Raw genomic sequence first — 15,844 nt, 5'->3', positions numbered from 1 at the left:
TGCGTGCGTGCGTGCGTGCGTGCGTGCGTGCGTGCGTGCGTGCGTGCGTGCGTGCGTGCGTGCGTGCGTGCGTGCGTGCGTGCGTGCGTGCGTGCGTGCGTGCGTGCGTGCGTGCGTGCGTGCGTGCGTGCGTGCGTGCGTGCGTGCGTGAGTTGATGTTGTCTTGTGGCGTTGTATGCCTTGGTATATATTCCCTTAATTGTTAAAATATGAGTTAAATGTTTGAATCCACTTCTCATTTTTGTGATTTAATGTATCGATTTACTCAAAAGACAGAACAAACAATGTATTTACTCTATCATTAAACTCGCTATACATAAATGTACATTCTTATGACCGTTTAGAACTGGGGCCTTACTAAAGAAAGCTTCTCCATTTAATATTGAGGAAAAAATAGTATGCCAAATGAATACTTCAAGTTATTATACAGAAGGTCATGTAATTTAAAATGATGAAACAATTTAAGAGACTTTGTTTTGTTTAGTTATAGTTATACATTATTTCAACAGCTCTTACTTATATAGCTTCTGTATTACGGCCTCCGCTTTATTGTAAAATTAATGAAAACTCACTTTGATGGAAACAATCCAAATCTTAACAAATCCAACAATATAACCGACTAAAAAATTATTTATTTCCAAAACAAGGAAAATTATACAAAATACACAGACACATTACTAGCTGATAAAATTAAGGCAAAGATATATTTCGTGAACTGAATGAGGAAAACAGTTATAACCATTTTCATCATAATGAAACTTCGACATTAATTACCGTATTTGCTGAAAAATATAAAACAAAGGGACGGTTTCTATTCTCGTCGTGAACAGAATTTCAAACTGTCAAACTTTCATTAATTTTGTCTCGGACGTTTATTTACATGTGTGTTATAAGACTCAGTATACAACCCCCTTTCAAATGCTGCCACATTTATATGGAGTCACAAGTCATCAAACTAAACATTATAACCAATAGTTTATTTAAATGACAAGCTTTATTTCATCGGATACCAAACTACTTTCCCTTTAAATACAGTAGGGAATATACTGTCAATGAATCTGGTTTGGTAAAAGAGCCTTGTCTAAGATGTTGTTGTTCACAATATTTATGCGAAAAACTACAGAAACAAGCTCAGTTGCAAAAAGTTTAAACATAAACCCGATTTGATGGCACTGGGTAAACGCCAAAGACATTTAATATAAAAACAAAAAATCACAAACAAGACACATGGAAGAACAGTATAAAACTCCACAAACAGCACAGTACATACATACTATATATAAAACACTAGGTATGTTTATCAAGGTTTGTTAGGTACCGCCTTGGAACGGTCAGTAAAATGTAAATTTACTGGGGGTTTAAACCAGTTTCAGTGGGCAAACATCACTCTTATCCCAACAATCCGTGGTTCGTGGTCACCAAGCCGGACAAGTGGGTTTTCTCCGGGTTCTCCGGTTTCCCCCACAACACAAGTCCACACTCTCGCGTAAAATCGTGCCAACGAGAGTGATTAATATAATGTTGTAATAACTTGTTTCACAATCGTTGTAAAATAAATAAGTTTAAACTAAACTAAACAATCCTTAATAAAGAAAAAAACGTAAAAGGTAAATCTTATCAAAGTATGCATTAACTTGAGGAAACTTATAGGTAAACCCCAAGTACTTCTATTATTAGAGATCCCAACTCTATCTGCATACGGAGGAATACAATTCAGAGCACCTAATGCAAAACATTTCCGAAGATACGATGCAGTCACAAGGCTAACACTTCAAATTTGCTGAAAAAAATGGAATCTTGATAAAGGCCTACACCGTGCAGATCAGGAATCCAGGAAAAATCAGCCACATATAAAATGTAATTGTATAGGACAGTTTTTTTTAATTATAATGATGTTACCATACTTACACGGAAGAAATCCTACTGTAAGACACGTGTGCTATGAATTTATTTTTTATAGATCTGAAAAAGGTATTTTACACACATTCGGTTTCTTGACACTTATCACTGTATTGTCAAATTCAGCAAAGCTTTCGGTAAAAATCGGGGCTGATGAAGCACTACTTCCTCCTAATACATTTTAATTTTACCTCTCAATATAGTGTGTATATAAACACACTTTCAATAAATAATTATTAATGTAACTGGTTGGTTGACGCATTTGCTGCAATAGATTTAAACGCATAACGTATAACGCATCAAAAACTTAAGCCTTATTCAATATCTAGATTTACTGTCTCAGGTGACATACAATACATTCCAATACCGACACCCTGAATTACCTCTTAATGAAAGGGGCCATTGTTAAATTTAACAATATTCTATTTCATCTTTAAAGCCCCGTTTAAGAACAATAGGCTACACGCGGTTGAAGTAAATAGCTTAAGGAAGTTTTGACTCAGTCGAGTTGCTCTTATCCTGTTAAACGCTTTTCATACACTTTCATAGCTAAATCATATGCTAAATATATTTTTACTGATTTGACTACGAACTAATTAAAATGTTAGTGAGTATTGACTTCATGTAATGTATTGTATCCGTTGGTAACGCACTTAAATATAAATAATTGGTTTAGAGTTTGAACCTAGCACACGTCTGTTACATGAAAGTGTTCATCTAATGTTAGTTAAACATATGTTATACAACATAAATATCAAACATTGCAACATTGTATGTCATTATAAACATGATCTATCGAATCGCACATGTCTAAAAGATTGTTTTATCTGACGTTGTTTTTTTTTGTTCGATTAAACAAGTTTTGTGGATTTTTCCGTCCAATTTTATGTCAAACTCCTTTATTTGTGCCCATCTTGTCATTACCAGCTACAGTTAAAAGTTTACTTGAATTTCACTTCTTAAAAAAATTGAAAAATATAAATATCATTTTGTCATCTGACAAATTATATACTTTTGCTAAGATTTGGAAAAGAACATTTTAAGATATAATTATCATTCGTTCTGATCCTTTTATCTAGATTGTAAATGTGTTTCTGCTTGTCTTTATGTGATGCACGTATCCGCTGATGAATGTTAGGAAAGAGCACTCAGACACACACATACGCGCACATCTACACGCACGCACGTACCCAAAACTATGCTTTTTATCATAATAATCCCTTTATGATGTATTAAAAAATAAGTTCATGGTAAAACTTTTGCTGCTAGACTTGTTAAAGTAATTATCTTTAAAATAGTTATATTTATATCATTTAATGTAATGTGGTGAGTAATAACACTGCAGACCTAAAGTGTCTCTATATAACGCTGGAACGAACACTGTTGTTAGTGAAAAAAAATAAGAATTACACGGTGGTCGTGCACTGGAGGAACACCTTAGGGTTCTGATTATGTTGTACTGTATGTCTAAATTTATGTCTACAGTTCCATTTCGCCGACGGTATTGCATTTATTGTCGTTTAGTAGGTATAACGCAATCCACATACAGAAATTTACATATGAATAATTGGATTGAATCGTTTCATTGAATGTTTTAAGCATTGCAAAAGTGCACACTTTTACCGAAACAGGTGTAAGTTAAAACAGTTTGAAATTGTTCAGCCTCTGACACATTATGTGCTTTTAAAAACGCTTATAAAGCACAATACCAATTTCCGAGTGTATAAAAGCATCTTCTCGTTCAATGTCCAAAACCTAAAGTTTCATATCTGTTTCTGGTTAATGCTTTGCCTACCAACCCGATTAGTAATAATTTTATGGGAACGTTTTTTGTTGTTGTTCAACCATAATTTTACGTTGATTTAGTGCTAGATAAAAATAAGATCCATGTGGCATAACGGCGTCAACGGCGCTTACTCACCAGTTTGTGAGCGCTCAACCTCACACTTTCCAAACATTTATCAAGTGTTTAGATCCTACGAGCACAAAACAGGATATCTCAAACAAATACTGTTATATGTACACCAGAAACATGTATATATATATATATATATATATATATATATATATATATATATATATATATATATATAACGTCAAATGATGAATATAATGGTTATAATTTTCTGGAAATAATATACAACACATATTTAAAAAGGAATTAATTATATATACAAGCAAAATATGTCAAAATAAGCCAGATTATGTTCTAGTTTCAGAATAAAAAAATGAAAACTGTTGCAACACCTCTAATCTCACACAAATACATAGAGACAGTGCTTCGAACGTCTACAGTGAAAGAACGGAATAATTTTCGTCAACATTCTTGTAAGTTGGTTCGTTTGCCTGTCTTTGAAGCTGTTCATAGGACATTTCGGTTTCACAATGATCTTCCTGTTCTGAAACTAAAATATTGCACATATAACAGTTCAGGGATAATACAATAAAACCCCGCTATTCAGACCAAAATGTTCCTTAAAGAGCGATGGTCTATTTATTGTGCTGATAAAGGTTATGAATGGTCAAGTGGTGGAATACATAAATCCTTACTAAGTTTGTATGGCTATTGCACAGTACATAATTAAGTGTTGGTTTTATCTTATGTACCAGGCAATATGTGCCACTTTATTTCACAAATATGGAGCTATAGTATGAGTCTGCATCTGTGACTGAGTGAATGCTAATGTAATGTTATGTAAATACATTCACAGATGCTTATGAGTGTTTGAGACAGGAGATAAAATACGCATTTTTATATGATAACTTACCAGGTGCGTCCGGATATATAATTATTCCGAAATTAAAATTAATGATGATTAGTATATACATCGTGCATATCAATATTGTTGTTTTGTTTAATATTTTTTTTTATTCAAAACTGATAAAAAATTACATACCTGGTGGTGTAGACCTTCGTCTGTTCCAAAGGTAAACACCGACAACTGCACAAATAAGCAAAATGCCCAAAACTCCAGATAAAGCTACGGTTGCAACATTTGTGGGAGAACTAATGTAAATTCGTCTTTCTGAAATTACAACTTGAGCATCAAGCTAAAGCAAAGTGTAATATTACAAAGTGTATATATTAAGTGTGTTGCCACTTTAAGATGTTTTCTTTTATGTAACATAATACATGCATATAATAGCACTATAAAAAACAGTATAGATCTCGATTAATGTTCTGAAGTTGGCAAAAAGAAAGGCAAATTTCCAACATCTTTCTGAACTAAAAACAAAGAATTAATTCTAAACGGGTTATAAAAGATCCACTAAAATCAATTCTCGTGTGTATGAATATGTTGTTAATATCTACATTTTGCAGGAACACTTATCACCCGACTGATCCATCCACACGTAACAACTCGGACAACTAATTGAACTCTATGGCCGTAGTTGTATGTAACCAAAGCTTATATTTAAAACTATCTTGTTTCAAACATCCGAATAAGGGGCATGGGGTGCATAGTAAAATTATCATGAAAGCTAATGTGAATACGTCTGATAAATGAGGGTATTCGTACTTGTTAAGGTAATTGCTAAGCAACAACGGTGATGCAACTAGAATTAAAAATAACACATTCCTTTAATAAACTAATGGTTTTAACAATATGTGTATATGTTTTGTAAAATCAATGGATACAAGTCTTTGATACATGCGCCAGTTTCAGAATTGCACTGCCCACTCTTACAGTTAATACTGCATCTTATGCAGTTTCCATTGTCGGTTGGATAAAAACCGTACTTACATTCCAGACACTTTCCAGACGTCTGCGAACATCTTAAACAATTTGTACTAAGGGTAAAACAGCTTTGTAAACAATCTAGACCATAAAAGCCGTCAATACAACCAGAAATACAATCAGGTCCTCCTTTGCAAATGCCATCTTCGCAATTATCTGGACATTCACAGCACGCATTGTTGTCAACATAAAACGTTTGGTTAACACATATATCACACTCGGTTCCGGCACAATACTGTGACTGACACGTACATTGTTTTCCAGGAATGGCATATCCGTCTTTACATGTAGTGCATACATCAAATGTAGAGTTACAGTTGCAATTTGGTGGACATCGACAGGTTGATCCACTGTATCCATTATAGCATGACAGGCAGTGTGTTTTATCATGTTGTAGACATGTTGCACATGTTTTGTCACAAGGTGTTGTGCAATTTTCACTCGAATATCCATCAACACAACCATGTGTGCAGTAACCTAAGTATCGTGAGCATGTGTAGTCTTTGCAATTATCTGAGCAGTGTAAGTTACATGACTGTTCGAAAAAGCCTGATTTGCATTGGTCACATTTTTCGCCAGAAAAGTTGGGAAGACATTTACAAAAGCCATTGCTTCTGTCACAGGACGATTTGATACATCCTACGCTGCAAATATCGTCACAGTTAACACCGTACCTTCCATCCACACACGTATCACATTTCGTTGTCACAAAGTTTGGGCGACATTCACAAGAACCATCTTTTGAGCACAGTCCATTTACACATCCTACGGAACATGGTACATTGCAGTATGCCCCATAATATCCTGACTGACATTTACTGCATGTATTTCCCGTATACCCAGCTCGACATTTTCAATTTCCGTCATCATTACAAACGCCTTCCTGACATCCCGGGGAACATTGTGTTTGACAGGATGTACTTCTATCGTAGAACCCCGTTTTACAAGAAGTACAATCAGTTACATTCGAACATCGGCAGTTATGATAAGTGCAATTATGTGTACAAACTTAACCGTATTTCCCTTGTATACACGTCTCACATTTTATTCCTTCGAAGTTTTCTATACATGGACTACATGTTCCATCATCATTACATTCACCCCCAACACACCCGACTGAGCAGCTCTTGCTACACTCACTGTTTATATCATAAAATGTAGCCTTGCAACTGTAACATGGTCTGCTTGTATCTTGTGCACACGGAAAGCAGTTACCGAGACAGGGATTGTGACATCTATAGCCGTATATTCCACCAATGCAGCCATCATAACAATAATTGTTCTCGCTACATCGATCTTCCCCTCCCTTACAGCACACACAGTTCAGACTGCAGTCCAGCCTGTCTATAAAAACTGTCACGAAACAAATGTCAAATATAGTCGTTACCCGTATTGTTTTCTGAATTATTTAACTTCATATAAGAAAAAAGACATTTGATATGTATATAAACAATTCACACATACCTCCCATACATGATCGAGCAAAGCAGAGCACACAAAATATCCAAAAAACCATTCTGTCCTGGCGATGTGTCTGATTGTTCTGCAACAGACAAAATGTGGATATGGGAAGTTATTTGTTAGTTTTTGCTTCAAAAATCAAAATAGTCTCAGTTAAACATATAATATCATTCTTATCAAATATCATTGCTTTCAAGTTTGTTTTTACGCTGAATGTTCAATAAAGCAAATTTAACTGTGCTATTTACATTGTCTATGTATACACCGGTAGTACTACAACCGTCCTTGGTATTAACCCTAATAAGCGGTTCTCTATTTAAAACCACGCTCTGATTCGTCGGCTGTGTCTTCTTTCGTGACGTGGTAGTCGCTGGTTTAGCGCTGGCTGATCTCGGTCTGCTCGATTAGTTGATGACTGGCCACATGATTGGGGTCGGCCGCGTGCACTTTGTTTATCAACAAAAGCACTGTTAATCGGAGTACCTGAAATCGATGACTGCGATAATGTCTGCGAATATGTCAGATTCCTGATGTCACCAGTCATCTGCGTAAGTGGCACATGTTCCGGTAAAGGCCTGCTACTGGTATGTTGCTGTGTAAGCGTTGGCTCGGCAGATCCCGTAGTGCTAAGGGGCACGTCCTTACCTGACACAACTCTGTCACTGGATGTCGAACCCAAAACGCCACTCACCGCTTGAAACGCCGACGGACTCGTGTCGGCGCGGTTTCACTAGTTACATATGGCGGTGAACGTCGGGGTATGGGTTTTGCTAGTAAAATATACCAGTTCGGAAATTCATTCATAATCGTTCGGTTATTTACCACGAGTTCGGCGGGATACTTTAGTTGCACTCTGTTTGCACGATTTGATTTGCATTTCTTAACTTTTGGCCACTTTCAAGGTCCTCGTACAATACATAGCGTGCGGAATATGTATATAGCGTTGTAATTGATCTGCACGGTGGTTTATAATGGTTACGCCCTTTTTATTTTTTACCGTTCCGATATGTCAGTAAATGTGCAAAATGAGAACAATGTCAAACATGGTTAAATCATGACTTTTGTTTAAAGACGTGTACATTCTTGTTTAACCTGCTATCTGTTACATATTTAGTCAATTTCACCATTAATGCTGATGATAATATTTTTTTTAAATAAAACAATGAATTGTATGTTTGCATGTTGAGTTTGACATTAATGAAAACAATGAATTGTATGTTTGCATGTTGAGTTTGACATTAATGAATATGGTCAAATTTTTATCGCTCGTTATGATTGATTTACATTGACATTTTCATTCGAACCGATCAATAGTCTTTAGAATATTTGATGAGCCAATATTTCTTCATATTATATCAGAAATGACAATATATGTATACTCTAAAGAGACCACATTGTGAATATATTCATGCAATGAGACATGAACAGCTAAAACAAGTAAAAGTGTAAGTGCGTAATGTATATTTACATCGACAAGCAATGTTATGGAATTGCATTCGAGCAAATGTCGTAAAATAAGGAATTCATTTGAAGTTCAGCCGATACTTACATGTAAAAGTAAATTGATGATTACGCTGTCAAGTGTTTCCAGACTTACTACCTATTTTAAATTTGTAACCTTACATTAATCGATAACATAGTCATATTTATTATCTTACTCGTATATTTTCTATGTAAGCACTGAAATAATATTACACAACGTTTTAATACAGAGAGTTCTTAAATGAAATAATCAAGGAAATTGTTTATAAAAATGGTAATACGTTAATTCTGTACTAAACTAAGTCTAATCAAACAGAGTAACATGGAATTTGAATCAATATATACTTTCTAAATTAAAAGTAAATATTACTTTGTTTAAACCCAACATAAGCACACTTACTTAAGACAACATCATGATAACAAAAATATAAAGTTCAATAAAAAAGGCACTTACCGAAGTGTTTAATTATTAAAGTCCACACACACGACTTAGATATTTATATTTCTTTCACAAACAGGAAGAAAATATCGCACAAAAGTAAGTCACCTCGCTTTGCACTGCTAAGTTATTTAGCGATCAATAGACATCAGTAACATGATACAGCAAGTTTAACATTTTCAAAAGCGTACTCACGGTTTATATATATTTCTGTTACTTTTCATTATTCGCCATAGGGTTATTAAGTTCCTGCTTTTATGTTTAAATCAAACTACAATCATAGCACAATACAAAATGTTTAATGAAACGACAAAAAGTTCAAAATCACTCAAGTTAAAAAGATTTTGTCGATTTAATAAGTAAAATTTAATAAGATATTAAATAAATTTCAAAAAGTAAGTGAGGTGGGTGGGTTTTTGGGTGGGTTGGTGGTTGGGTGGTTGAGTGAGTGAGTGAGTGAGTGAGTGAGTGAGTGAGTGAGTGAGTGAGTGAGTGAGTGAGTGAGTGAGTGAGTGAGTGAGTGAGTGAGTGAGTGAGTGAGTGAGTGAGTGAGTGAGTGAGTGAGTGAGTGAGTGAGTGAGTAAATGAGTGAGTGAGTGAGTGAGTGAGTGAGTGAGTGAGTGAGTGAGTGAGTGAGTGAGTGAGTGAGTGAGTGAGTGAGTGAGTGAGTGAGTGAGTGAGTGAGTGAGTGAGTGATTGATTGAGTGAGTGAGTGAGTGAGTGAGTGAGTGAGTGAGTGAGTGAGTGAGTGAGTGAGTGAGTGAGTGAGTGAGTGAGTCAGTCAGTCAGTCAGTCAGTCAGTCGGTCAGTTTGTGTGTTTGGGTGGGTGGGTGTTTGGGTGGTTAGGTCGGTCGGTCGGTCGGTCGGTCGGTCGGTCGGTCGGTCGGTCGGACGGACGGACGGACGGTCAGTCAGTCAGTCAGCCAGCCAGCGAGCGAGCGAGCGAGCGAGCGAGCGAGTGAGTGAGTGAGTAGGCTAAACACACTGCATAGTTTTTGCCAACGATCAAAGGGCACATAACTAAATTCAAAATTCAGAATTCTTGTGACAATAACCTGTGCTTATCTGAACTTATAAAACTGTTTTTTTAAGTGCCAATGGTAAGGGGCAAGAAGGAAAAGGCTGTGACAATAATATGACTTTCGTTTGGTAAAAAAACAACAGAAGACAAATAAAACTGAGTTGTCGTTGTTGTTTTAATTCAGTTACATCAAAGTCTGTGGGTTCACCAACAGCCTTGTAAAAACATACAACTCTTTTTTGAATATTCAATTATGTAGAGTGTCCTGGTTATTGATTGCGAGTTCGCTTACAATTTTTAGTTCATACAATTTTAATGATAAAACGTCATCAAAAATTAATTAAGACCTCTACTGTTACTCATTATTTAAATCATTAACAGAAGATGTCAAATTTGTCCTGTTAGCGCAGTGAGTAGCTCACTCGCTTTCTACCTAGGCGACCCGGGCTCGACCTGGGCGCATGTGAGTTTAGTTTGTGGTCACTAAGCCGGACAAGAGGGTTTGCTTTCGGTACTCGGGTTTCCCCCACAACAAAAGACCACAATCTCGCGAAAAATTGTGCCAACGAGAGGGATTAAAATAATGTTGCAATAACTTGCTTCACAATCGTTGTAAAAAATATATATATTTAAACTTATGATTATTAAGTAGCGCTATAGCAAATTTAATCGCTGTTTGGTTTTTCTTGAAAACATAACTCGATTTGAACAAATTTAATAAAATAAATAGCAAAATAAAGTCCGTAATTGGGTTTAACACTGAAATTCTAAGAACATTTTGTTATAGTTAAATTTATCTCCATCGATAGGGAAAGGTTCTTAATCTCCATCAGTATGGTTGAGTTTCATTCAGCAACTCTTGTGCATGTGACCTGGAAAACATGTATTGAAGATGAATATCTTTAAAATAAACAACATAGTTTACATGCATTTAATGCTTCATACATACGTGAGGATTAGCCATTTCCTAAATAGCTCTAGGAAAATTAAACAAATAATTAAGTATACTGCATATTTCAAATCCATAATAAAATTATTTCCAAAAACTTAGAACAAAATATATCATAAGTTGTCTTTCTGGACAACTGGCATGAATCGTAACGATTCTGATATAACAAATTTCATAACTGTTCAACCAATAGAGAGACTTACTTTAGTAACAAGAGCCCGCGACAAACAAATGACTTCGATTTGTTATAAAAGTATGCTCTCGTTAAAAGATATATATCATATCAATTTCCATACAGACCTTCATTATTACACATTACCCAATGCATTTGTTTTACACAGTTTAAGTAATTATATAAATACCCAATGCAATAGTTTAACGCAGTTAATACTTACTTACAATAATCAACGCAATGGTTTTAAACAGTTCATAATGAATAATTTATTATGAAACCGAAGAATGTATCATGTTTACAAATTAAGAATTGAATAACGTGTTGCCATACGTCTTCTGAAAACTACCTATAAACATTATGTCTAATTGCAAAATATGTCGACAAAAGGTTTACTTTGTTCAACCTAACCTAATGAACAAAAAACATTAGAATGCTGACAAATACCAATCCCATGTTGTCATATCTGCCCAAATTATATACACAGAGTATATACATTTCATTAGGCATTATACAATAATTATATGTCACCATGGTCTATGAGATACTGCCTGTAGACTGATAGGAAACAAATTTGTTCTCTTATGCAGGCGTAACATTTGTTTTATTTATTTGATCTGTTCTTGGTTAAAACAAATAAATTACTTTCATGATTTATGCGAAAAACTGTTTACGCACTCACTCACTCACTCATGTCCTGTCTAAAAAGTACCACTTGTCTTCAAGATATCAGAGAGTTGACCGTGATAACTGCATAATATATCACTTACGAGTCTCTTTTTTTAACTTATTTGTAGTATGACTTTGATAAACGTATAGGTAAAAAAGATAAGTACATTTTATTTTTGTCATATAAGGCCTTGAATAAACTATGAGAAAGGCAGGGTAAAACCTCTTTTGCAGCATCAACAATTTGTAAAAAAAAATCTAATCCATAAAGCGCGAAAATGTTCAAATATGTATGAGAAAGATAAACCATGTACTGTATAAATGTTCAAACAAAACAAATTGATTCTGATACAGACTCTTTGAGTGAATAAGCGGAAGAGGTCTTCTCCCAAACCAGGCGACACGCATCCCAGTCCTTGTTTTAGCTTCAATCTCTAATAGTACAGTACCAACCCGGTTCAATACTTTCAGTTAAATCCAGCCATCAGCCATGCTGTTGGTTGACATTGCCGTCCATCTTTTTAGTAACAATCTTTTACCAGGCCATGATGTTGATTGGCGGGAAGGGACACCAATCCCCGTCCATATTTTTAGTTGAAATCACTAACACAGACCACATGGAGCCTCACAAGTCTGGGGCACACAAAGTCGGCACCCTCTCCATTCAGGACACGGTGCTGTTCCCGAAACCTCTTTATCCTTCATTACTTCAATCAGACACGCTACTGGTTGAAAAGCGTTCACATATCTCAGCCATGGTGTTTGGTCAGTACCCGGACATTCCCTATTTTCAGTCACAATCTCTCAGTTAACCATAGTTTTCCAAGAGATGTTAAGGTAACATGCGGTTTTTCATGTTGCTAGGGTGATAATTATTTTACAAATTGTTTACTTTTATGAAATCCATTCTATAATTGACAGTTTTATACTTAATGTAGTTTTTCTAAAAATAATTATAAGATATCTGCTATCTTTGTTAGTTTTGGGCACACCAGATTGATTTTTCATTCTACGGAGTAACCGCACCTATTAATACTTGTTTCGTGCGACCTCACTTATCTTTAAACCGCAAACCGGATTGTTTTGTGGCTATTTACTTTTTTCAAGCTGCCAATCAATCGATAAGAATTTTCCTACACAGTGGCTCTAGTGGTTTGTCGTTTGGCGGAAGGATATTGCCGTGAATGCACGCGGTTATTGTGCTGTGGTATTGACGAAGATTAAGGGCGTGGTTCTCAACTGGAGCCGTTCATTTGGCAGCGATGATGCAGCGATGTTTTGTTTTTATGTTCAGTATGTCCCACGCGCCAACCTTTGTTTTAGGAGAATTTGTAGCTTAAAATAATTTTGCACAATGAATATACTATCATATTTTTTTTTATCTTAAAGGCAATATACGTGCTGGGTTCTCGTTTAAGCAAATGAAAATGGCAAACGTATACATTGATGTTCTGCCTTCTAAATTCTTTAAGGGGCACAGTTAAACGTGCAGAGGCCGAAGAAAACTGGAAAAACGTATCTATCTGTAATGTTCACAACAATCGTATTTATTGAGATGATTCAGTGTATCAATAGTTAAATTAGTGCTCCTTGCTGAATTGATGGATTTAAACCGATGACTTCCGAATTTACGCCATATACAAATGACATCTAAACCCCAAGGCTTCTAAAACAGAGGTATCACATTTTCCTGGACTTAGGATTTCAATATTGAAAATACACGCCATTAGTGCATTTTATTTTCATTCTTGTTATGTTCTTTGTACGGTAAAGATTCCCTACTACGTTGTTATAGGTGATATGACACGCAAGATAAGGCCATAATGAAGCCTACAGACACTTGGTGACCTCACACTCTCATGTGTTTGTCCTAGGTACATACACATTCTGGTGAGTATCGTTCAATACATCGATCCGAGATGCCAAGATAAGCTCCGCCCCCTTAGATATTGTTACTACGCGCCCCAAGCGTAAATTCAAAATGGCGACTCTCGCTGCTACGAAAGCATCAGAATCCGATTCCCCTGCGAAGGTTCCGGACAATATATCAGTTAAATATTTACCAAATCAAGCCAAATTATCGGGAAAGGTGTTAGAAAAGGGATTAAATTACTTTCTACAAGGTTATATTTATGACATTATATTTTTGGAAGAGGAAAATATCTGCCATGTAACCGCGAGATGCTGGCCTTCAATGAGAAAAAAACGACAAGCCTCATATATGTTAAGTGTCGATGTGGTATATACGTTTTGCTCATGCAAGGCAGGTTATGTGGATTTCCAAATGTATTTAACAAATTTTATTATACTAGTAGCTTTATTCTTAAATATACATTGTGTAATATAAGAATTTTGGATCGCCATTTTTTTTACATTTCATGCCGTAAAAAGGAATGCGAAAAAAATATTTGCAAGCCGTCGAGAAGAGAAAGAAGTAATATACTGTATGTTGTATTTCAATTTATTGGTTTTCATATTTCTAGTTACTGCCTCGTTTTAGACATTTAACATCTAGAAAGTCAAATGACACTTCACGGGTCAGTGTAGGATAAACACATGCCAATTTCACAGCATGATATCATGCTTTTGTTTTGATAAGTTCTGTCAACAATTTCTGTTTTCATTTTTTATAGATTGAGCGATCATTGTTCACACGTGGTTGGCTTAATCAAGTCCATTCAGGAACTCAAGTTGCACAACTTCACCCATGTTCCTGATCAACAAAGTTACACAAGTATTCCCCAACAATGGAATGTGCCAAAGGGATCAAAGATCAAGCCAGTTCCAGTGAACCAAGTCATAGTAGCACAGTCGGAAAAGGAAACCTGTCGTTTGCCAGATAGAATAAGATACACAGACCAAGTTTACAAATTTTAAAATTAATTAAATAAATGAACTACAAACACACAATTCACTTCACAATGCTTTATTCCAAACATTTTGGGGAGTGTTCTGGAAGATGTTATTCTCAAGCCATCAGCTGATAATGTGTCAGGATACTCTTTAGATGGTCCATTTCCTCCATGAAAGTGTTTAAATATGCATAATAGTAAAATATAATTAGTGTGACAAGACTCCACAATGCCAGTCAGTTACATATTATACAATAAAACAGTAGTTTAAACTTGACACATTCATAACCTGATGGAAACTGTTTAAGGTTTCAACTAGCATGATCATGGAGGTCAATATTTAGGACACAAGAAAGTCAACAAAATAAACATTTGCAGAATTCAGAATTATAATTGAAATGACTGTATTTTGATCGTTTTACGATAAAACCAAGTTTGAATTTACTAACCTTCGAGCAGACATCTTCGTGCTGGTTTATCCTGTTAACATTCAGTTTCTCGTGTGGCCGTCCACAGGCTTTAATCCAGCATTTGCACTTCTCAATGTCGGATTATAGGTCGGAAATCGTTTAAATCGGCCTCCATTTAGTCCCTCCGGATACCTTTTATCCGCATAACATATTCTCCATCCGCATCGTTTAACCATTTTCACAAATAAGTCTTAAAACTTCAATAAAATGTCCGGTTGTAAACAGTTATCGCTGCTGTGTGTGTGGGTAAAGATGGCGGACGGGACTCGGTGAATAATTTGCAGCTTTCTCATTGGCCAATAATGATTCGTTTGATTGACAGGTCGGATCGATGTATAGCCTTCTTGTCTCAACCAATATAAAGACAAAATTAATTCTGATTAATATGTTTTATTCATTCAAGTGCATCAGTTGCTCAAAGATATACACCACTTCCTACCGAATTTAAACTGCAAATGCATTATTCTTTATAAAGTTCAACAATTGATACATATTAAATCGTACTTGTATATGTCTTATACAAATCGATATATATCAGTTATGAGTATACAATATAGATGATACGAACCATGTGTAAGTACATTTGTGAGATGATTTTGATAAAAGTGTTGTAATTATTTGAAATGTGAATGTGTTAGCATTTTTATTACTTTCACAGGTAAGATTTATTAACCAAACATCAAGAATACC

Source organism: Mya arenaria, chromosome 10 (genome assembly GCF_026914265.1).
Source record: "Mya arenaria isolate MELC-2E11 chromosome 10, ASM2691426v1".
Taxonomy (NCBI): Eukaryota; Metazoa; Mollusca; class Bivalvia; order Myida; family Myidae; genus Mya; species Mya arenaria.
This window is presented reverse-complemented; position numbering follows the sequence as displayed.